At 41.8% G+C, this 21,848-nt stretch overlaps 2 long non-coding RNA genes across 16 annotated transcripts in view; one reads left to right on the top strand and one right to left on the bottom strand.

Annotated features, from left to right (window-relative positions):
- The window catches only part of LOC144617229 (uncharacterized), an 18,714-nt gene extending 5,385 nt beyond the window's left edge, over positions 1–13,329 (bottom strand). Inside the window, exons 1-6 of one of the 14 annotated variants that reach the window (XR_013557502.1) lie at positions 13,162–13,329; positions 12,034–12,257; positions 11,443–11,496; positions 7,472–7,602; positions 5,054–5,101; positions 3,374–3,492 (exon numbers count right to left, since the gene is read on the bottom strand). This is a non-coding gene — a long non-coding RNA (uncharacterized LOC144617229). Of the gene's footprint in view, positions 1–3,373; positions 3,493–5,053; positions 5,102–7,471; positions 7,603–8,910; positions 9,053–11,442; positions 11,497–12,033; positions 12,258–12,659; positions 12,766–13,161 lie in introns of those variants that run through there. The other 13 variants (XR_013557503.1, XR_013557507.2, XR_013557499.1 and 10 more) reach the window with 13 other exon arrangements.
- Positions 13,330–13,546: 217 nt separating this feature from the next.
- LOC144617228 (uncharacterized) overlaps positions 13,547–21,848 on the top strand; it is a 70,430-nt gene continuing 62,128 nt past the window's right edge. The window contains exon 1 of one of the 2 annotated variants that reach the window (XR_013557497.1): positions 13,547–13,795. This is a non-coding gene — a long non-coding RNA (uncharacterized LOC144617228). Of the gene's footprint in view, positions 13,796–15,556; positions 15,632–21,848 lie in introns of those variants that run through there. The other variant, XR_013557498.1, reaches the window with a different exon arrangement.

The following is a 21,848-nucleotide window of genomic DNA, read 5'->3' as shown; positions in this document are numbered from 1 at the left end:
ACAATCAATTGAGTTTATTTTCCTTAAAACAGGCAATTCCTTAAGCTTATTTTTAAAATCTGAACTTCTTTGCAAACCACCATACTGCTTGCTCCCCTGTCTTGTTAAGGGGTATCTAAAAAAATCAAATACTATGCATATTACAATCATGAGACATTATATGCAAAATAACACTGTATTAAACTACATGTTTTTAAACATCTGAATTAGAGTTTAAGGTTCAATATTTTCTTCTAAGGTGGGAGAGGTTTTTTCATAAAACTGGTTAACAAATAATATTGCTACATACACATATCTAGTAATTTTTCTGGAATTAAGTACATTTTCAGTGAAATAAGCTTGGATTTATTGATGAGGTTGCTTGGTGGCAGTGAGACTTTGGAGGGAAAGAGATGGCATTGTTGCTGCAGTAATTTTCACCCTGAACATAGTATGTCTGTTTTTAAAATTTGCAATGCTTGTCCATATCTGTTATGGATATGCACATGTAGAGGGTCTGTGGTTCTGAAGCAGCAAAGGACTATATGTTGCAAATGGCTCCAATCTAGTGTTTAGGAAAACCTTGGATGCCTGCAGTTCTATGGTTCAGAGCTTCAGCCAACCTGAGCCCCAAAGGTAAGCTCTGCAGTGTCTTCCACTCCCGTGTGGACAGCAATATTCCTGGCAGAGATCTGTAGGTTAAACAGGACCCCTGGACACAGGAGAACAGAGTGGGAAATGTCCCACCTATAGTTAACAGCCTCGTCCTCCTGGACAAGGGAAGGAGCAAACATCACACATTTATTTCTCCCACATAAAATCAGTTGGTGAGTTTACTTCTTTTCATTTTCTAAAAACAACACAGAAATTCAATGCAAAATGGGTTTCAAACTAAGATATATAGAAATCAGGAAATTCAATTTTTTGAACTGAGTGTAAATCATGTTTCATTCATACACAACACATGCCAGAATTTCCTTGTAGCAAGCAAATTCACTGCAGACTGCAGATCTGCAGTATATCACAATACAATGTGGCAACCACAAGTGTGACTTCCCTTTCTTTCAGTCTTAATTGTAGTATTATAGCAAATACAGTTTCAGATCAGGCAAAATGTGATCTACCTGTAAAATCCTATAAAGTCTACACTTACCTATGTACAACCCAGCCTATAAGATTATGTTTCTAAGATTAAGGGGAAATTTTAAAAGAAAATCTTTTGTTGGTAGCTTTCCCATCTTCTTCTGGCCAGAGACTTAAGTGAGCTATTTTTTCTACTGATTTGTCAGTGTTCCCAAGCCTCACTGGGGCCAGGAAATTAACACAAGTCAGGTCTAAGATGCTAATAGACTTTCTGCTTAGGATCAGCCTGAACACCACATTTCCAATTTTCAAACTAATACCTATACACTCCTGCTGCAGTGAGAGCAATAGGCATTTGGAGAGAGGAAAAAAAAATCTGGGGAATACGGGGGTGAAGAGGGTAACATATACAGAAAGGACAGAATCCCCCCCCCCCAACACCCACATTGTCCCAAGGGGGTAAAAATAACAATAAAGAATCAGCTGAACAGTTAACCTAACTGCTCTTAATTTCAATGTTTCAGAGAAACTCCCATCCCAACTTCTCATTCTCAATTCCTGACATGTAGAAAACAGGTCTAAACAGCTCTACACCTATTTTCTGGAGAGCCTGAAGGCTGAAGACATTGTTTACATAGATTCAGGCATCTTACAACTAATGTCAGTCCTTTGTGGAACAGGAGGTTCTCTCCCAACTCTGCAAATAAAATAGGATTGAAGATTACTAATTAGGCAGTGGAAACCTCTAACAGAAATCCTGGAGAAGTTTCCAAACTTCTAACAGTGTCTACAGAACTAAGAATGTCTGCATTTGAAAAGGGGGTAGGCCTCTTGGGTGCTGAGTGTGGAGAATACATGTGTGGGTACAAGTGTGGGGAGGCAGGTCAGGGCCTGATTGTATCTTCAGACTGTAACCTACATAGGTGGGATCAGATTGCTAAGAACACTTCCCAGGGGGTTTCTGGTGGGTCTTGGCTATCTTGAGATAGCTTTTGCATGGCTCTGGAATTTCACTTAAAGGCAGGTACTGTGCTCGGCTCTTCAAGGTCACCCTTTTCTATGAAAGAAGAGAAATCTCCCATGGAGGAAGCCAGCCTTTTAATTTTTTAAGTACAAGAATCATCCCTATCTCCTTATAGGCCTGAAGAGAAATTCAGCAAGGTTGCATTTTCTTACTTTCGGAACACACTTACTGAGGGTGCTGCAGTGAAGATGGGCAAATAGCAGGTAAAATAAAGGGAAAGGAATTTGAAAAATAAATTTAAAAAATAAAGGGATAGGAAATATGACTTTAAAACAGAAGTAGAACAAATAAGTATTATTCTAGCCTCTCCTTCTTACCCTGCTCCTTCCCTCCCCTGCCTCATGAAAATAAGCCACCAGAGTCCTCTAGGAGACTCTAAGTTTCTACTCTTAAACGGCTCCTTTTCCAAGGAGGAACAAGGTCTGTTTTTTGATGTGGGGCCTCAGATGCTCTGTTATTGCAACTTAATTTTGTCATTGCTTCTGTTCAAAGATTATTTGGAATGAATTGTTTCTTTTGTTTACTATCCAACAAACGACCTCTGCTAATCTTATATTTTATCTCCCGAACATATGGAAAAGCTATTTATTCTAGCCAATCACAATAAAGTGAAGAAAACCCCATTTTATGGAAAAATATATATCACTAGTCTGTTGATCATTAAAGATATGATTACCAGTGAAAACCCTCTGAAGGTGGCACATTTATGCTTCTAGGAACAGATGGGGACACGCATTTTCCTTGCAAATACTTTTGAAATTGCTCTACTGGTAGCAGTATAAAAATGATATACAGATGCCAGGGCCGGCATGGCTAGGAGGAGTGCGCCAGATTTACACAGTAAAGCCTTCACATGCAGGCTGTCAGTTTTGATTGATCTCTACTATACCTCAGGAACTTGTTGACTAGGTAGGGAAACAGTGCAAATAATTCACTGCAGCAAGTCAGATAATTCACACAACCAATCGGTCTGCTTCACTTTCTGGCTGTGACATATGAGCCTTCCCTACAAAGATGCATCATTTTCCAGCTTGAGCAATATTCAATGTCAGGGAAGAAAAGGTATTAAAGCCACACAAAAGGAGGCGGACTATCATAGGACCAGAAGTTGTTTTAGTGATGGAAACCAGATTCAGCTCAAGTCTAAGTCCTACCAGAGCATTCAGGCCCAATTGTCATTATCATATTGATTAAAAAAAAAAAGTTCATCATAGTGCAATTTTAGGTTTAACGGCAACGGATCGGGAAAGAGCAAAGAATTATCCCACAAAAGCACAACATTCTTACCGCAGGGACGTTTCCCTGTTCCAGTTCGTTGATGGAGTTGATTAAGTTTAAATGAAGCAGACACTGGATAAAAGTAAGGGTATTGACCACTGGGCACTGCGATCCGTGCTTGAAAGGACCTGATACATGCAGAAAAGCAAGATTTGCTAAATGCTCTAATCTTCAATCAAATCTTACATCAATACAGACAAAGTTTGGTAATGAGAGATTCAATGAAGCATGCGGGAGAAAGAATTAATCCTCTTGGTCTAAACTGGCTTCAACTTTGAAGCTTGCTCCGAAGGAAAGACAGTTATCTAAATGCTAAATAAGAAACTTATTGTACTTTTCATGGCATGCTAATCTTTTGTCTATTTCATCTCTATTATGTGTATGCTCGTAGATTGCAGTTGTCATGGTGATTATATCAAGCCACGCTCAGGGAATGGTGGTGAGAAGCCAGGCATGGATGTGGAAAAGACCCCCACGCAATCCACAGTATGGGGAGGGGGGAAAAAAAAGAGGGAGAGAGAGAAGTAGGCAGGCACCCAATACCGCCTGGGCTCCTTCCCCACCAGGCCCCTGCCTGGCTCTGGTTTGGGCCAATGAGGCTTGGGCCTTTCAGCATCTGCGTGATCCCCTAAATGAGGCAAGCAGCATTTGGTAACAATAACAATGGTGGCCAGGAGGGGATCCTTTCCCTGTAAAGGTTCCCAGCTTTTAGTCTGAAGGTTCCTCCCTCTTTTCACCGAGTCCCCTTCCCCCTAAGGGCTGCAACCAGGTAGGTGGAGAAGACAACAGGAGAAGGACAGAGAGAGGCAAAGGCTCAGACCCTTGCAGCCCCGCCTGGCAAAGCGGTGCCCAGGGGCAGGAAGGTGAGTGATCAGATCCTGATTGCTGGAGAGGAATGTGTAGGGAGAGGAGCAACCCACAGAGCCCTGGAAGGTGGTGGAAGCTAGATGGTCACTGGGCCCTGGTGACCAAAAGTGACCCTGGGCCCTTTATGTGTTTTACAAAAGTTGCCAAATTAAGATGGGATTATAAGTGCTCCAGTCCTTGTCAGGGCTGAAAGGCTGGGAGCCTCAAATATGCCCCAGCAGTGTTGATGAAAAGCTTAAAAAGTAATAAAAAGGAGAAAAGAGCAGGAAAGTAACATGTATAACTCTTATTAAAGAGAAGAGCCACGGAGAGGTTGTGAACTTGAATCACTGTTTGAACTTTAATTTGTTCATTAACAGGATTTGCCCCTCACTGCGAATGTTATTACTTCCCTTTGCCGCTCAGCAACAACTCTGGGCATAATGAAAGAGTCTGGCAAAAAGTTAAACGCCTGGTAATTAATTCATTTAATTGAAAAAAAAAAAGGGGAAGAGAGAGAGAGAGGTCCCACTGCAGAAGCAGAAGGCAGAAAGGTTGGAGGAGGGGGCAAGGCTGAAAACTGCATGGAGGCCCTCTCCAAGGCTCAATGTCACCCACCAAGGAGGGGACATGTGGTCTCTGATGAGGCTCTTTCAGCAAAATTAATGACAGCAGCACCCTGAATACCCTCTGTCCAATACCACCTGCCCCTGGTTCAAACCCCGCTGGCCAGGGCTTCAGCCAGGAGCTACTGTGGATGATCTGTTAGGGTGGCATGGATACCAAAAATCCAAAAATAGCATATATTCAAAAAACACCTCTCATTAAAAAGTGGAGAAATACCTTTTGCTTTCTCTCCTTCCTTCCTTTCTAACAAGTTTCTTTTGTGGTCTTCAGTTTCCAAGATGGAGTGAAAAGGAGTATCAGAAGCTGGGTATAATCCTCATGTTTGCATCTTAGTATTAATCAGCCTTATTTCCACCCCCACCCCAACAGATAATTTAAATAAACTCAAGGGATGAGAAATGAAATACACTCCTTGCCCCTGCTCAGAAGCAACAGGACTAAGCCAGCTTGCTTTGCCTCTAACCTCACAGGGCCTGACTTTTACTTTGTCATTTATCCCCTTTCTATGTTTGTCAACCACTGTGCACAATCCCCTTGGCATGTGCATCCTCCTTCCAAGGGAAGCAATACTTGGCTACAGTTAACTACCGGGATACCCCAGACACCTCAGAGCTATTAGCACCGTGTTGCCCTTGCCCCCAGATGGGAGAACAGTGAAATTCAGGAAATCAATGGTAGGTCAGTTATCCTTTCCTGCTTAACATGTTTAAGGCCTACCACCGAAAAGTAATAGGTAGTTGCAATTTCCTCACATTTTAAAAACTGGTGTCCATATAATCAATGCAACTTTCTTTAGAAAAACAATTCTCTACCATTTATTCTCCCATTACAAAACTACAATGGGCAGAAAAAAGAGAGAGGTGAGGAGAAAATGAGACAATATAAATAAATCCCCTCTAAACCAAAGGGAAAGGACAGCATTTTCTCATCCAAATCACAATGTCACCAAACAAAGTCACCAAAATTATCATTTTGCTACCTCACCATTTAACCCAATGTGACTACAATCCTAACCTCAAACTCTACACTGCTACAAATGACCTGTACTTATGTCTTCCTGGAAACCAACGAAAGGCAAAAACTCATTTTCATTAACAAGGAGAAAGGAACAAAAATTTTTAAAGGGCTATTTTTTAAGCTAAAGCAAGTTCTAGGACTTACTTAGCATTAAAGTTACTTCCCACCTTTTACAGTCCCTGAACATCAAGTTCTATTTTCCAAAGTTGTGGGTCTATAACTGATTTTATTCTGGACAAGTGACACTATTAGGAGTCTACACACAAAACGAAACACAAAGGTTCCCTAACTCCACACTGTTTAGTCTTTAGCTCTGTCTATAAAAAAAACTTTAGAGAGACCAGGTCAACCAGGTCTGGTAACCCTTCCACTATCCTAATCTATACACCTGTCACCTTACATGTGCAAAGTGAGTTTCTTCCTTTTTCCAAAACAGCTTTCAGAGTGCCTTGATATTAACTAAAATAAACCCTCACATTACTGGAAAGCCCTGGATAGCTCTGATAGCCTGTAACAGCCCTACCTCCTTAAATTGGCCTTTAAGCCTCCTCACCACTCTCCCTAACTGGACATTTCTGGTTTGTTTTCCACTACTAGTTTACACAAGGCAAGACAGCTCTTCAGACAGCCCTCCCATTGTCCTCTCAAAACACCACATGGATTATCTTCATTTCACTGAACACCTGTGAGGTGGCAGGCACCATGTTAGGCATTACAAACATTATCTTATTTAACCCCTTCAACTTAAGGAGATATGATTACACCCATTTCCAGGTTGTAGAAACTGAGACTAAAGAAGTTAAGATACTTGTCCAACCAAAATCTCACCGCAGAGACAGAATTCTTATGCTTATATATCTGGCTCAAAAGCTGGTTTACTTTCCACTCTGGCATACTCCCACCCCTGCTATACTGTGTGTTCTGATCACTACTTCTCCCGGCCATCCGAAATGCCTTCTCAACTCCACCATATATATCTGAATCCCACCCAGCCTGCAAATCCCAAAGATAATTCCCACCTCTATCTTGAAATCTTTCACCATTCATCCTAGTCCTTGGCAGACTGCTGAACTCTTCATTATCTGCAACACTTATATGGCATGCCTATTCTCTGCCCTGCACGGTCTTGTCAGTTTTCTTTTACTCAGTCCCTTCCAACCACATTGTAAGCTCCTTGAAAATGGAAATTCCTTTGTATTCCTTTCTCACTCCCCAGAGTCTAAAAACATAGCTCCTATTTGCTGAGCACACAGCAACAATCCTAAACAATCAGGTACAACAATCCTAAAAAGCAGATACTATTATTACTGTCATTTTGCAGATAAAGAAAACAAGGCTCGGGGCGATTAAGAAACTTGCCCAAACCACTCAGCAAGTAACAGATGTGATATTCAAACGCAGACTACCTGAAACCAATCAAATGCTGCAATATACGACACTGGCTCAAATACACTGTGCCTCACAGAATGTGAATTCATGAAGTATCACTGTGTGGAAGATATTCAACAAACTTCCAGGAAACCTCCCTTTAACCAATGACTTCAGACAAGGGGCACTGTTTTTACTCTTTAGTAGGGTAGATTCTGAAACTCGACAGAAGGAAAGATGAGTGCATACTGCCCCATAACATCCCAGACCTCTCCTTCTATTCTCCCCTCCTGTCTTGGAGCCATGCCCCCTGTTGGTGGGAGCCAATGATGCTGTCTTATCTGTATCTGTACTTGTGTTTCTGTGAGCTGGAGCCGCTGCTGGGGAAAGAACAAGAGCCTCTGTAACTTTTAAATACACAGAGGAAAGTAGGAAAAAATAAAAGATACAAGTGTTAATTTTTTTTAAAGCCTGCAAGGGGTTGGGGGGAGGTTGTGCTATCTCGGCAGCAAAAATGGGTTGCTCCTGTGGGAGGAATAACAATTGCAAAAAAATGTTCACAGCTGACCAATTACACCAATATATGGAACTTCAATCAGCTTCTGTCCTCCCGTAAGATATGAAGATGGCAATGGGAATTAATGAAATGTCTAAGAAAAGAAGAACTTCTGAGAGTACAAAAAACAAGGCCTGGAAGTCTGGCTACTTTTCCCCCCACATGGAGAGCGTGTCTTCAGTGCTGAAGATCTGGACTTGATAGTATTAAGCAAGCTGGCAGGTTTCTTTACAACCAACAGCCCTTCAGGAAGCTTTTTATTTTATTTTTTTTAAATCTCTTGCAATGGCAACAGAGTACTACTTCTTATGAACCTGAGAAAGGAGAAATAATGACTATATTATCCACCTGTCTCTAGTATCCATGCTAAAACCACTCTATTCTCCCAAGTTCCCAAAGGTAAGTTTCCATCTTCATTTATATTTTGGTTTAAATATGTGTATAGCTCAAGAGTTACAACCCTTACCTTTACCTACAAAACCTGTGCAGTGGCACACAAAATCCTGCACTTGCACAGTATTTAATAAACCAAGTCCTTCCATTTACTTCGTCTCAGATTAGGATCAAAACTACCTTTTGAAGTAGATCCATGGGGTACCACTATGATTGATATACATTTTGCCTAAAAGGAAACCAAAATTTGCTCCAAGTAACACAATTGGTACATGGTAAACCTGGTCTCCGCTCCTGGTCCAGTTTTCTTTCTACCACATGATACTTCCCAATTTTCAGGGCAATTTCTCACCTTTCCTATATTCTGGATCCACATGTGAACTTTGTAAATCTACCACCAGGACCCTATTAATAAAGAGATGGGCTTTAAACTACTAAGAGCCTCCTCACCCCAATCCTATAGACAAAATTTAGTATTTCGACTCAAAGTAAGAAACATTTGGATGTTTATTAAGTCTATAGAAGATGAATAGACATGATGGTTAGGCTAGCCATTTCAAAAGAAAGGCTAACATTACGTCACTTATTTTTCCACCATTGTCATATCTATTGAGGATTTCCTGGGTACCTAATATTTCCTTGTACTTATAATGTAAAATTTAGGAGTTGTTTAGTCTACCTAATGGACAAACCAGGTCTACCCAGAAAAGAACTGGATCTCTCTACCTTGTTCACTGACCTTTAAGTTGGGTATGTAGCCCTGGTATCCAGGACCCAGCAGGTCCCCTTCCCTAATTTCTGGGCAATATCCAAGTTCATCAAAGCAGACAGGACTCAAATTTCCAGACCTTATAAACGGTTGAAATAAGGTCATTCTTTTCGTCTCAGCTCAAACTTGGTTAGTCTCCATATCCAATCTAACTCTTGGGTGAAAGAGAAGAACACATTTGTTGCTTTGGGACTGTTGCCCTATTTCTTTATCTGCTGGCTCACCTTCCCTATGTAAGTGCACCAGCATTTGCAACATTCAGTTTAAGCTGGAAAGCTCTTTCATCTTTGTCCCCTGGCCTTGATCTCTCATCATTATGGTCTGAATCCCTGCTAATCACTAATGATCCCGTGGCCCTTTATATAATACTAAGGTATTAGACCTGAACTCTTAGAAAAATTCCTACTCAGCTAATTACATTCTTTCTGCTTTTCTTGGTACTCCATACAGTCTCAGCTGGAGTTGAATCTCAACTATTCCCTCAGATTTTAAATTGTTTGCTAGTGGTTTTTGGAAAGGAATTATAAACTCTTCCCTCAAATAAATTCAACTAATTATGATTCAAAAGTCCCATGACCTACCTCTTTCTCTTTTCCTAGTCTTTCTATTCCCTCTCTCATATTCTGGTCTTGAATATAAGAGTTTAACTTCACTGGGTGAGGAGTTTCATGATTCTATATTTTGATAGTATATTGTTAACTTAAAGCAGTACACAGTGGTTCTACTACATATCTACTTTGGGGTCTGTATTCACAACCAACTACTAAACATGACAAACGTTTCAACCCACAGGTTACATTTAACCTACAGTCTAAGGATCACCGAATTTTTTGGTAATGGTGAATGCCTTGCTCACAAAATAGAATACAGGTGAAATTTGGTTTCTTAACTGAGTATGATTCTTTTATATTTCAAGGAATGTGAGCACCAGTTCTATAGAACTATATATGGCAATCCTGAATTTAGCCCATGACATCTTGGATTTTTCCTATCCATTTCCATATTCTAGAACTTAACAGCTTTTGTAATCATAGCAGCAAAACTGAACTCTCATAAAATCCAGATCAACCAAATTCTTGACAACGTAACTTTCTGAGCATGTCTCTGTACTGTATACCATTGTACTATACATGTATATGACTGTTAAATTAATAATTCATTGACAATCAAAGAGAATGTACAGCTCCAAATGAGCACTTTTCTTAAAGCTGTCCCTTGGCAGCTACTTTTATTCCAATGGTGCTGCCATTATCCAAACTATGTTTGTATAATGACTTTAGAACTAGTTTAAAAGCTACTAAAGAAAGCCATCTAATTGTCCTTCTGATTGTTTTGATCCCAAATTATACTACCCTGACTTGATCAGTCTCCCTACTCTTCAGGGCACTGAAAGTCTACAAAAGAAGATGACTTACCACTGCCTAGGCTTTTTAACAAGATGTGCTGTAAGTTTTGAAAACAGTGCCTAATGAAGAGCTCCAAAACAGGTTTGATCAATGGCAGCAATGAACGCATCATTGCAAACTTCCAGGATGACTAGCTGGATAAAGACACACTAAAATATATGTGCAAGTCCTGGTATAGTTGTCTACATCAGTTTATAGTCATATCCTGGTTACACAGTTTCAGCTCTACAGCACACATTTAGAGTAGAGATAAAATTATTCTTAACATCTTCTATTACTGTACTTCACAAAATTTGACATTCTTTAGGTGCATCTTATACATTTCACACAGAAATGTCTTGATATTCAAGAATATAGGCATTGTTCTGAATTATCTGAAGCATTATCCACAAAAACATTCAAACTATAAATAATCGGGATAGACATATTGGGTATGTTTTTTCTATTTCTATTAAACCAATGAAAATGAGTTTTAACCAGGTGTATTTGTGACTACTTGGGATGTGTTTGTTTGCTTAACTGTAGGCCATTCTTATTTCAGATTGGGAGAGAAAGGAGTATGTGGCTTTGATTTTAACTAAAAATATCATGCCTTTACTCACACAAAACCAGATAGTCCAGTATACCATATGAGGAACAAGACATTTTTAGGAAAACTTGACATTCTAAAATAATTAAAAGAATGTCATAAGCCCATTCGATCACGCAAGCCCTTTAAACATTGTTTTTAAAGCCTTAAGGAAAGGGAAAAAAAAAAAACAAACAAACACATGCCACTGGGTAGGTACAGGGCACTCACTAGCTGGAGAAAACTTCCTGACCTGCAATTTTTCTTTCCTTGACTTACTACTTGAGAGTAATCAATCCAATCTCTCATTTGTATAAATGAAAAGCCACAGTTTTTAACTCTTTCATAATAATATTCCTCAAATTTCCTGGAGCCAGGAGAAGATACACATATTCTAGTTACACTTCAACAATTATTTATTAGTTGCTTATGGGGATCATGTTCAATGGCAAAGTGAAACGGAGGACCTATAACAGATAATGAATAAATACTTAGTGAATTAATGAATGGAGGAAAAGAAAATCATACCTTGAGTCAACACATGCGGAGTCCATGGTAAAACTGACTCCTACAGAATCTGGTCTGTGTAAATACAGTTTGTATTATATAGTATCAAGCCTAAAGTATTTGCTTAGATTTGGATGACTTCAGATGTCAGAATTCATTCATCAGGGCCCTCGCAATACTTTTGAACTTAATCCCTTGTTTTAAGTGACTCCTGATAAAATCAGTCTTTAATACCCAAGAGTAATACCTAAGTAGTCATTAAGACTGGAGCTTTACAGAATATTTACCTGAATTCCATACCTGAGATAAACTGTACGTTTCACATACCCAGCACTTGTACTAAAAGCATATGGGTCTCTCATTCAAGCTACCAGATGATTTTCTTGCACAACTAGTTTCTTCACTTTTCCAATTATTCCAGTTTTAGAAGATGTTTGGTTTCATAAATAGCGCCTTCTCCCTGACTTACTGTGGACTATTTGGTAGGACACATAACATCTCTGTTCCTCGGCATATATGATAGAACAGCAAGAAGATAAAAAACCCTCCTCCTTCCTGGGGGACTTTTGTGAGTATATTGATAAATACCTACAAAATGGTAAATGTTACTACCTCTTTCAGCATTTTGAAAGATGTCAACCAAACACAAAATATTTTTGGTGTGTGAATTAAAATGCCTCTTCCTGATGGTCTCAGATGTTTCCTTGTAAGATAGCGTGTCAAGAACTGGCTTATATATTATCCGTCCTCCAGAACGCACTGACATCACACTTCATAATAGCTTGGTATGGTGATTGCTGTCAAAATCGCCTGCATGGAAACATCCGTGCCCTAGACTGACATAACGTATTAACGTGACAGAGGACTAAAGAACTAAGAGTACCGCGCGAAGCCCCGACTTTGAGCACTTGGGACAGAGGGGTTGGTTACGTGTGAGCTGAAGGGCCTCAACCCAGCTTACGCTTCAACTTAGGAACAAAATAAAAGTTGCCTGGAGGTCTCGTGGGCGAGGCGGGGAGACCAGAAAGGCAAGTGCCTGCGACAAGAATAGGAAAAACTTTTTTTTTTTTTTTCCAAATTCGAATCCCATCCAGGGCTAGGCCTTTGCGTCCCCCTTCTCCATGACCGCCAGGCGACGGCACACACTTTGCTGGGAAATAAAAACGAAACGAGGGTCTGGGGGTGCGATCGGCTCCACACCCCTCGGGTGAGGAGTGGGCAGGGTCTGGGCACCTAACCTTTCTGGCCGGCGCTCTCACCGCATCCCCCAGCGAGCGACTCGCCGGCCCCGCAACCTCGGGCACGGGCGACCCCCACGCGGGCTCGCGTTGCCAACCGCCCGACCCGCGCTCTCCTCGCCCTCCGCTGGGGTTTGCGGTGGGCAAGACTCCCCGCGAGCCTGGGTCTGTCACGAGCCCTCTTCCCCAACTGCGCCGTGAAAAGCAGAGCTACGGACTCTAAACTGCACACAAAACCCCCAACCGGGCCGCGGCGACTCCACGCTTCGCTAGTCCGGCTCCGGGAGCTAAGAGCCTCGCCCCGCGAAAGCACCTCTACCTCCCTCCCCCCACCCACCCCCTGGGGAAGCCCCGCTGAGGGGCAGCAGCGAGCCGGAGGTGAGCCCCTCCGCACGTGAGCACCCCCGCCCCCAGCAGGGCCCTCTGCCCGGCGGACGCTCTCACCTCTAATGAACAGGCGGTGCCGCCTGCGGGAGGAAGAGAGCGAGTGGGGAATACTCACACTGGGTCGGGCCGCGCAGGGACTTCGTCGGGAAGGACCCGCGAGCTGGGGACCGGAGCCCCAGCCGGTTGCGGCCGCGCCGCCGCCTCAGAAGGGAGGCCTCTACCGTCCGGCCGCGGACCTGCAGCTGCCTCGCGCGCACGCGCACGCGCGCGCCACCGCCGGCCCCGCCCCGCCCCGCCCCGCCCCGCCCCGCCGGCCCCGCCCCGCCCCGCCGGCCCCGCCCCGCCCCGCCGGCCCCGCCCCGCCCCGCCCCGCCGGCCCCGCCCCGCCCCGCCCCGCCGGCCCCGCCCCGCCCCGCCCCGCCGGCCCCGCCCCGCCCCGCCGGCCCCGCCCCGCCCCGCCGGCCCCGCCCCGCCCCGCCGGCCCCGCCCCGCCCCGCCCCGCTGGCCTCCTTTTCTGCCGCTGGCTCCCACCCCTCCTCTCCGCCAGCTGGTGCAATCAGCGCTCTCCTGGAGACGTACGCGAAGCGACGTGGAAAGCCTTCCACCAAAATGAGCTGTGATATCCTTTTGATGGCTATAATTTATTCCAAATCGTCCCTGGACTGAAACGATCAATTAGCAGCCCGAAACGCACTGTGAAGTAAATTGTCACACTCTCTATTACAGGATGGTTATCATATATTTATAAGGTGTGTTTTCTGCAATCAGAACCAACAAGGTGTTGAGCGATCAGTCATAAACGCACTTCTTCAAAAAGAGCGGGAGAGAAGCTCTAGCATTGTATGGCAGAGGAAGAAGTCTTATGACAGTTATTAACTCTCCCACCCTCTGCCCACGGTGATGTTTCCTCTTGGCATCTGGGAAGTTCAGTGAGGCTAGAACTCTGCACCAACTCTCCAGGCCACTCGTGTGACCCCGAGAGAAGGGTCCCTGTGAACAACAGAGGCTCAAAGCCCCAAGAGGAGTGGTTACCTTGCTATGTAAATAGAGATCAGGCATAAGAATCCTCACTCTTTCTCTCTGGCCTTCCTCCCACCCAGGAGAATAATATCTTATTCTTCCCTTCTTAAACTTCTGGCAGAATGGTTGCATTCTATACTTAATCTTAAGTGCCTTGTCTTCCTCAGGTCTCAGGTCGTTGCCTTCTTCTCTCTGATAGTCAGGTGTTATGTACTGTAGAGATTATGCCATGGTGATATAAAGTTTACCTACAGAGAGAACTCTGCATTCTGAATTGGAATCTGCCACAACGCACAAACTCTGAGAAAGTCATTCGAAATTCTCATTCAGTCTGGTAGACAGTCTTGACTGGACCAAACTATGGAGACATGGTTATTTTGCCCTTACAGTCATCTTTAATGACTACACATGGATATACATCCAGAACTTCTGAGTTTCCTGTAACAAGCTATCATCACATTATCATCCATCAACCACCTTTCAATCATTTTTTTTAATGTTTATTTATTTTTGAGAGAGACAGAGACAGAGCATGATCAGGGGAGGGGCAGAGAGAGAGGGAGACCCAGAACTGGAAGCAGGCTCCAGGCTCTGAGTTGTCAGCACAGAGCCCCACATGGGGCTCAAACTCACAAACTGTGAGATCATGACCTGAGCTGAAGTCGGAGGCTTAACCAACTGAGCCCCCCCCAGGTGCCCCTCAATCATTTTTTAGAAGGATTCTGGTTTGTATCCAATTAATATTCCTTTTGCCTGAAAAACAACTCTGAAGCCCAGCCTATTGATTTTTGTGAGGAAAGTTTAGCTGCCAGGAGCATGCCTCTATGGGCAATAAAGTGACATTTGTGAAGAGAGAGTCACAAGGTGGGGTAAGATCCAGAGTTTATACCACATTCTTCTTAGATTAACTGCCCCCATGATTTCTGAATGGCCAGGCTTGCTGCAATGCTAACCTCTTAAAAATGGACAGAAAGGAAAACTGGTTGGGCGTTTGAGTTGTAAAGGCAACTGTTGCCATTGGGCATCCTCCAGCATAAATGGAACACGATGTCCCTCTTTTAGGAAGCACAGGAACCAGGGAGCCTTGCCTCATTTGAGTGAGTAAAGAGCATAGTAAAGAGCCAGCAGCACTTCCACCTTATAGTTTCTAAAGTCATTGACTTAATTTGCATTTAACAGCTAGTAGCTAATATTGAGCATTTACTCTATGCCAGGCATTGTGCTTTAAATTATATGCATTATCTTATTTTATCCTATCAACAAACTTATGGGGGGAAGGTTCCTCATTTTGCCAATAAGAAAATGAAATTTGGCAAAACTAAGTAACTTCTCCAAGAGCAAACTCCTAGTGAGTGATGATCTCAAATCCAGGCCAGTCTCCAATGCCCATGCTCTTTACCCCAATAATATAATACCTCAAAATTTTAAGATTTTGATTTAGGATTTTCCACCAAAAAGATTCTAGTGGAGCTGATGACACAATGAAAGTGGTGAATTCTGGGAGAAGAAGGAAAGAACAGCTGCCTGCAGAGGAAAGACACAATAGATACATATACCCTTATTGGGTAGGTTACCCCTTTTCTGTTCTACCCTTCCTACATCCCATGACTTCTTTTTCAGAGTTATCACCTGCCATCTGGTGTCTAGCCAAAGAGACCTTACCCAAGGTCAGTGATGACTGCTAGGCTTGGGGTGGGGGGTTGGGTGGGTAGAGTGGATGAGCAGACCCCAGAGAAATCACAGCACCCTGGGGAGGAGACTTAAGTGGGAGGCCAGTGTTGGCCAGAGGCCCTTGTCCCAGACCCCCAGCTCTGAGAATGAAATGTTGCTTCCTAATGGACTTTAAATTACCAACATCGCTAAACTCTCCCTTAATAGACTTGTAAAGATCTGCTTGCTACCTTTTTCCCCCTTCATGTAGAATTTGTAATCAAGAGCCCAATTTTGTCATTTGGAAATACTAATTATCTAATCACGCCATGCTGCATAACGTACTTGTCTGCCCAATTAGCTAGGACAATTATTAAAATTCAGAGGCCTAATTATGTCTCAATTTAATGCTGGCAAACTTGCATACAGAGCAGTAATTAAAATCCTCTCTTTCCCTCTGCCTTTAGGGCAGGGGATGATTAGGCCCTGTCAGGGGGTGTACTGAACTAAACCAGTGAAGCGTATTGTGCAACATGACCCTGCATTGTTAAGTGTGTCAACATATTAACCTGAATTCCCTTCAGCCCCCACATAATCACATTTGGTAGAGGAATAAAGGAGCTAAAACATGAAGCATTTTATTAAAAAAACATAAATTCTTTTTAATTAATGCTATGAGAGTTCTGATGAATTTCATGCTTCCAAGTGCTGGAAGACATAAGACTGGTTCATCTAATTACTGGCAAATTTGCTCTTGTTAAAACTACTTTTTTTTACTCATTTAAAGAAAATGCTTTTTTTTTTTTTTTTGGTGGTGTAATATAAAAAGAAGAAGAAAAGCCTAGCTACTTGGCTTCCAGTAATACAGTAGATTACCAGTTTTGTTTGATGATAGAACACAAGTGAATGTTGACTTCTAAAAGAATCAAATCCAAGACTGGAGGCATTAAGAAAAAAAGGGGGGGGAGGCTAGAATTTAATACTTGAAAGATGTTAATACAAGTGAAACATTAAAAATCATAATATTGAAACAAATTCAAAATATTTACCTTTTGAGCTCATAAGTTTGATGTCTGGAATAAAACCAGCATGAGGAGACCAGAGCAGAGCACAAGTTCTCGTTGCTTCCGAAGTCCATCAGCATGCAGGAACCCAGCAGTGCGTGTTTACTCTCCTGGCATCTCAGTCCTTTTCTCTATGAACTAAGGAGAGCCACCAAACCCAGTAAAACTTCGGAGCTGTCTTCTAAACTCTGGGTTTCACTAATAATGGAATATGTGATAGATTTTTCATGTATTCAACTAAAAAAGGAAAGCATTGTGTCTACACCCAAAATGAATTATTCTGGAGAAAGGACTTCTTTCAGTTGCTTCTAAACTTCTTGCTGCATAGTTTCCAGAGACACACAAATACACACACACACACACACACACACACACACACACACAGAGTCACTTATTTGGACGAGCTTCCTCTCAATTGATCTCATTTTGAATCTCATGCCAACCTTGTGACACAGTAGGCAAGGCAAGCCTGTCTCCATTTTATTAATGTGGGGCAGTTAAGATATTTATTGAAGCTGACCACTGTACCCCCCACTTCCTAATTATGGGCAGGGCAAGTTGAACTCAGTTCTGCTTGCCCGCACTGAATCTGACAGAGTATCTGTGAATGAGACCCCAATGAAGGATGCTTGGTTTAGTAAAATACCTCAAGTTGAGATCAAAATATAGATAATGTGGGGCGCCTGGGTGGCGCAGTCGGTTAAGCGTCCGACTTCAGCCAGGTCACGATCTCGCAGTCCGTGAGTTCGAGCCCCGCGTCAGGCTCTGGGCTGATGGCTTGGAGCCTGGAGCCTGCTTCCGATTCTGTGTCTCCCTCTCTCTCTCTGCCCCTCCCGCGTTCATGCTCTGTCTCTCTCTGTCCCAAAAATAAATAAAAAAACGTTGAAAAAAAATTAAAAAAAAAAAAAAATATAGATAATGTTATAAATAATGACAGAACAAGGGAGCCTATATATCAACATTGGAGGACCTTCTTTCTGTCCTTCGGTCAACACTTACTTGCAACATGTTTAGTCATATCGGTTTATATTTGGTGACTTTGGCCCATGTATGGCCTCTTTTAAGTTTTTACATTTTCCGAGATACATATGATTACATAGAGTTGGTGGTAGTAAAAGTACAGTTCCTTCCTCCTACTCTTACGCTGGGTACATCATGGGATAGAAGATGGTGTTTAGGGACCACTCTGGCTGGTACAGCCCCTCTTACTAACAAAGACAGTGACTACAGGTAGTCTCGTCAGGAGATGGTTGGCTGGAGCTATGACAGGCCCTTAGGTGCTTGTGCTATAAAACCAGGCGGTAGCCCCTCCCCCAAGCCTCCCACAGAGTGTGCCCCGTGTCTTGAAAATGGCCTTGCTCTGAGTCTCTTTGGATGGCAAACTGAAGTGCAAATCTGTGTTCTGACTTGTTCCTGTGGCTGTCAGCATGTTTTCCTCTTGTCAGCAGCAATTGACTGGTCAGGCTCACCCCTGTACAGCAATTGTAACAGCTCATTGACAGGCTAGTGACCCAGCTGGACCTGATAATGGAAAACTATTGATTTTTGTAGGCTCCACGAATCTAAAATGAACGACCGATGTAATGTCATCAATTGTCTCGGACTCTGATAACCCAAGGGAAAAAGTTTCAGGGATTGCTTGTATTGCCTGACAATAGTGTTTCAAAATCTCCCTAGGTATATGTAAGGAGAAACCCATTTCCTGTGTGTTTTCCTTAAAGGACCCCAATTAGGCAAGGCTTCAATTCCTAGCCTTGCATGTTAAATAAAGTGGGACTTAGCACTGCCAATCAGCCAAACTGGAACTTGATATACTATTTAGACAAGATACTTGAGGAGAGGCACTTTAGAAAGGAAATGTTCAAAATGTTTATTGTAAAACAAACTCACAGAAAAGAAAAAAAAAAGGTTGGGATTAAACCAAAATATACTGGCTCTCAAAGATCTTTATATATGAAATTAGGATAGAACGATTAGGCTGTCTCTGCTGACTTGAGTTGATTTGTTTGGTAGAAAGAAAGGCTTGAAGACGATGCAGACATGCCTTGGGTGTGTGTTGAGGGAAATCACTATTTCATTTTGTTTTTCAAACCCTTTTCTTAGTTGATTATTTCAAAATACTCAAGCATTGCTCAGTGTATTCTTCAGAAACAAGAGCTGTTTCTTTTTGAGCTAAATTAGCAGTACGTTAGATCTAATTTTTCCCACTAGACAAATCCAGAGAACTCTGTGCTGAGTTATGGATAGAATGTCTGATAATGGTTTCTGCTGAAGGGAACTTCCTTAAAAAAAAAAAAAAAAAAAAAAAAAAAGAAGGCAGGTTATTGATCTTGGCTGCCAACTCAATACATTTAGTTCACAATTCACTTGTAGTGAGAACATAATCATCTTATGGAACTGATCAGATTCAGACATTCTTAGAATACGGTTCTGAGAGCTGGTTGAAAATCATACAGCACAGAGGTAACAGGGGTGCTTCCTCAGCCATTTGCTCACAGGGGGCTAGAGAGAGAGCCTCAGTGAGGAGCTGGAAAGAACAGACCCCAGAGGTGACAAGTCCATGTGCAGCAGGGCTCCTATTCACAGGATCCAACAATCTTCACACACTCCTGTAATGGTCCCTTTATGGCCTTTGATCAGCTTCACCCCTTACAACACTACATTCCTGGTTTCCTAGTGCTATCAAAACCAACGTTGCTGTTTGGCTGCCCATTAGTGAAGATACACAAGGATAAGACCTGAAAGAAATTAAGCTAGACCAAAAAAATCCAAAAAACAAAAAGCAAAAACCATCCATTGGCATTTGGACTTTACTAAATATAAAACACTTGGTGCAGAGAACACAAGATTTGCCTGCTTCTGTGACATGTTCTTCCGGCCCAGCCAAGGTATCAGCAGCTAAAACTCAGGGGCTAGGTCTTACATGTTTTGGGGTTCTCCAGAGTGGTTGCCACAAGGCCTTACATGTCACAGACACGATAGTCTTTGAAAAAAACAGCCAAAAAAGCTACTTTTAAGTATAGAAGGACGAAGGTAAGCATTTTCCAGTCTGTAATAGATTTTGGAGAAAATCATTGAAATCATGGTACCTGTCCATGTGCCTGTCTTCAGGTTCGTGCCAGTCCGTGAAGAAATTGCACTTGTCTGTGATGAAAATATGAAGAAGACTAAGTTATGTGATTTTATATAGCAAAATTACATCTTTTAGAAATTCCAAAATTACATCTTTTGGGGGTGTTGAACATTGTTTCTTTTCACAAATAATTATGATTAGAGGTGAAAGATGCTTTTAATTCGTATCCTTACTTGACAAGCCAAGATAAAAAGTGGACAAAACCATTCATTGGTCCCAGTAGCTTAAAAATGACACTTCTGTGGAAGCCAAAAGAATGAGAGATTCTAAATATTCATTATTCATACACCTTATTAAAATTAAAACAATTACAGTTATCTGACTGTCAATAAACAGAAATATTTGTGATTAAGACACACAGCCCTAATTATGATAAGTGGACCACACTGGACTAAAGTCATTTGGGGCTTCTTTTAGGTTTCTCTTCTATTTTTTGTCATTACAAACCAGTTATGGATTTTTAAACCCAAATCTGTGATTCAATTGAAATGCCAAACAATATCTTATTCATCATAATTTTAACTTCACCATAATCTTTTCTGACAACGTGATTCTTACCTCCAGCTCTATGCAATGTCAGCTCTGTTGCCAGCAGCAGCTGCACAGAAATGATGCCATTTGGAGGAAAAAAAATAATTTTGTTTTTTAATTTGATTTATAAAGTGCACATTTAAATCCATATTACATGCTTTGCTGTGCTTTGTAACTTGTGCTATAGATTTAAATGTGTTAAGCATCTTCCCTCTAATAACCAATCATAAAATTAATAATAGAAGATTAAAAGCTCTGGGTCCACTATCACCTCTGTTTTAACCTCTCTCTGCTGCTTATCTTTCAGAATGCTTTAGGCTGCAAATAAAAGTTATTTCATAAAGCAGAAGGGCAAAAATCTCATGGCCCCTCCATTTGTGACAATATGGATGGACCGTGAGGCCATCAGGCTAAGTAAAATAAGTCAGAGAAACACAAATACTATATGCTCTCACATGTATGTGGAATCTAAAAACACCAAACTTAATACAAATTGAAAACAGATTGGCAGGTGCCAGAGGTGGAGAGTCAGGAGTGGGAGAAATAGGTGAAAGTGGTCAAAAGGTATAAACTCAGGAGATGTAATGTACAGTTAACAATACTTAATTGTATATTTGAAAGTTGCTGAGAGAGTAAATTTAAAAGTTCTCATCACAAGAAAAAAATGTTTTGAAATTGTGTGATGGATGTTAACCTAACATACCGGGACAATAATTTTGCAATATAAAAACAAATCATTATGGTGTGTACTTTAAACTACTACAATGTTATATGTCAGTTATGTCTCAATAAAATGGTGAGGGAGGGGAATCTTGTGGTTCCCGTGTTGATTGATTTAGTATCTCAGTAATATCATCAAGGACCCAGATTTTTTTCTAAATTTGTCTTCAGCCATCTCAGCATGTTGACTTCTCCTAATTTTATGTCCTTCCTTCATGGTGGCAATATGGCCATATACTTCCAAGGTCACGTGCAGATAATATTTAGCATCAGAGAAAGGGGACATTCCTCTGTTGTATCCTTTTAAGCCTTGATGAACACCTTCCCAAAAGTCCTTTTGAGTTTACCTCAAGCCTCTTCCAGAGTAATGTCCCAGGCCTACCTCCAAATAATCACTGGCCAGAGGAACATGATTGGATGATTGGATTACCATGATTGGATTATTAAACTAGTCTCTATCCACCCACTGGGAATAGAGAAGGGAACAGCTTCCCCTAAAGGATATCAAACCTGAAAATAAATTACCAGGAAAAAAAGTAAGTTTCTCTTAACAAGGAAGAGAAGAGGACGCATAAACTTAGAAAAACTATTTTGATGACCTTCCCTCTTAGAATCTAGCCACCATGTGAGAAGTTGAAATAGTCTGAGGACATAATACTAAAGGAAGGCTGAACTTGGAGAAAT

Source organism: Panthera onca, chromosome C1 (genome assembly GCF_046562875.1).
Source record: "Panthera onca isolate mPanOnc1 chromosome C1, mPanOnc1 haplotype 2, whole genome shotgun sequence".
NCBI lineage: Eukaryota > Metazoa > Chordata > Mammalia > Carnivora > Felidae > Panthera > Panthera onca.
Note: the sequence above shows the minus strand (reverse complement) of the source record. Positions and strands in the feature narration are given on the sequence as shown.